Source organism: Cornus florida, unplaced genomic scaffold (genome assembly GCF_030987335.1).
Source record: "Cornus florida cultivar Cherokee Brave unplaced genomic scaffold, ASM3098733v1 CherokeeBrave_3.0.0_Hap2_Chr03, whole genome shotgun sequence".
Lineage (NCBI taxonomy): Eukaryota > Viridiplantae > Streptophyta > Magnoliopsida > Cornales > Cornaceae > Cornus > Cornus florida.
Genome location: NW_026775573.1, coordinates 19,083,376 through 19,085,585, shown reverse-complemented (window position 1 = coordinate 19,085,585; position 2,210 = coordinate 19,083,376). Strand labels below are relative to the sequence as shown.

The following is a 2,210-nucleotide window of genomic DNA, read 5'->3' as shown; positions in this document are numbered from 1 at the left end:
CCTCGATGAAAACCATTCCACGGGTTATTTTTTGGTCGTTTGACAACCTGTGTCTCTACATTCATCCTTTGGAAAGGGTAGCATAACCTTGAGATCACATTTTCATAGAGGCATTTTTTTGGTCATTAGACAACTTGTATATAAGCTGAACATAAGAGTAGGTTTTTATGGAGGAGAAAAGAAATGTAACAAATGCTGACTCTTCTTTTCTCAGCTTTCTTGGCAGATATGTGCTTTTAACAAATTTATTCAATGTGATTGAATTGGCTGATCCTTCAACTTTTTGTTAATTCTCTCTCTATTTGAAGGCTGATTTCAAACACAGGTGGATATTGTGTGTGCAGATTTGTGTGTTTTAACAGTGAGTTATGTAGTATAATTTTCATTGTTTCTCTTTAGTATTGTCAATCTTTTTTTTTTTCCTCTTCAAATTCAGTTCATTTAATGGACAAAATAGAAAAAAGAAAATGATTTTTTCGGATTCAGAAAGATGTATCACACTGCACTTTTTTGTTTGTTTTTCTACCATGTGCCATAACAAAACCTTTACAATTGAAAAGCAAAGGTAATTGTAGAATTAAGCTCAATTCACAAATTTTTTTAAACCAAGCACAATAAGAGTGTGAAGTCTGTGTACATAATTGTGTGTGTGGGGCGTGTGATTTAAATGAAAAAGAAAAAGAGAAAAGAAATATAAAATAAAGTGGGACCCACCTCACTTTTTAAGTGATTGGTCTCTGCTGCTCTCTCTCTCTCCCGACTGCTCTCGGCTTCTCCTTTTTTCTTTTTTCTTTTCTTTTCACTTCAACTTCCATTATTGATTGCTCCTTCATCTTTTGTCGGATTGAGGTGCCGTTTGAGGCAAAACGAAGCTTGTAGCGAGCTTTACGCATCCATACTATCAATTTTCAGTTTTGAGTCTTCCTTGGAGCTCGAATTTGGAGGACCTATTCTAGGGATTTCGGCTTGGATTGTGAGGTAGGGACATCTTAAGCCATGGAATCTTGCTCTATAATGAATCATGCTCCTCTATGTGTGTTATAGCATGTTTAATTGTTGTTGATTTTGATTAAAATGATTTAATTGACAACATGCTAGTTATGTAAATGTGTATAACATGGTTGAATGAAAAGTATGTCTATGTGATGGTTGTTTACATTTTTTTTTGAGGTTACTAACGTGCTATAATGATGCCATGAGAACATGCTTATTTATTATCGTGCTAAGTTCCCATTTGTCATTATATTGAGATTATGACATGAGCCTACATCTCATTGGGTTGCATGAAAAAGGGAAGTGGTTGTCTTGAAATGAAAATGGGGATTTGGGAATGAATGTTTTGGAAAAAAATTGGTTTTGACAAACCCGGTCGCTGCGGGGTTACCAACGGGCCAGAGGTTAATGTAGCCTAGGGAGGACTAGGGAGAGTACCCTAGCGTGGTTGAGCTATTCGGGCCCCTCGACGGCGCCACGGGGTCACCAAGGGCCTAAGGACGGTAGCCAATCCTCCTCTCGTCGCGGCGGGGTTACCAAAGAGGGTTACATTAACTTTGAACGTGATGGTTTTGAGAATGAAAACGGGGAGTGACATTAGCATGCATTGCATCTCACTCCATTTGCATTTGTGTGTGATTGGATTTGACTTGTACTTGTAATTATTTTTCCCCTTCAATGCATGTCCCTAATCTCCCATTGGCCTATGCTTTATTTGGATTCACTAGGACACAAGAATTGTGTCTTAAGTGTCACCTGCTGAGCTATATGCTCACCCCTATATATATATATTTTTTTTTCAGGTCTTGGAAAGGAACTGGTGGATGACAACCCACCTCAAGCTTGAACGGCGTTAGAAGTCCACTTTTGTATCTTTGTATATTCCCCATTATTTTGTAAAACACTAGAAGTGCAAAGATGTATAATTATTTTGTGGAACTTTGTCATGTAATATAACTAAAGTATTGATGATGTTTTGGATGGGGATTTGATAGTATGCAACTTGTTGATGAATGGATGGATAATCCTAGTTTGAAGCATTGTCTAGATTAGTTGGTTGTATCATTATCTTTTGTTGCCGTGAATTCAGAATTTGAGCCATGACAGGTTAAAAATGCAATTAAACAGGTTGTGATAGGCCTATTTTTAGGGGAGGTCATGCCGATTTTTTTTTTTTGTTTAAAAAGTATTAGTTTTGAGTCATTACAAATTTGGTA

At 36.9% G+C, this 2,210-nt stretch overlaps 1 long non-coding RNA gene across 1 annotated transcript; it reads left to right on the top strand.

Annotated features, from left to right (window-relative positions):
- The first annotated feature begins 757 nt into the window (after positions 1–757).
- On the top strand, positions 758–1,990 carry LOC132299800 (uncharacterized). Its single transcript, XR_009480183.1, has 2 exons — positions 758–978; positions 1,797–1,990. It is a non-coding gene; the product is annotated as an uncharacterized LOC132299800 (long non-coding RNA).
- Positions 1,991–2,210: the final 220 nt, after the last annotated feature.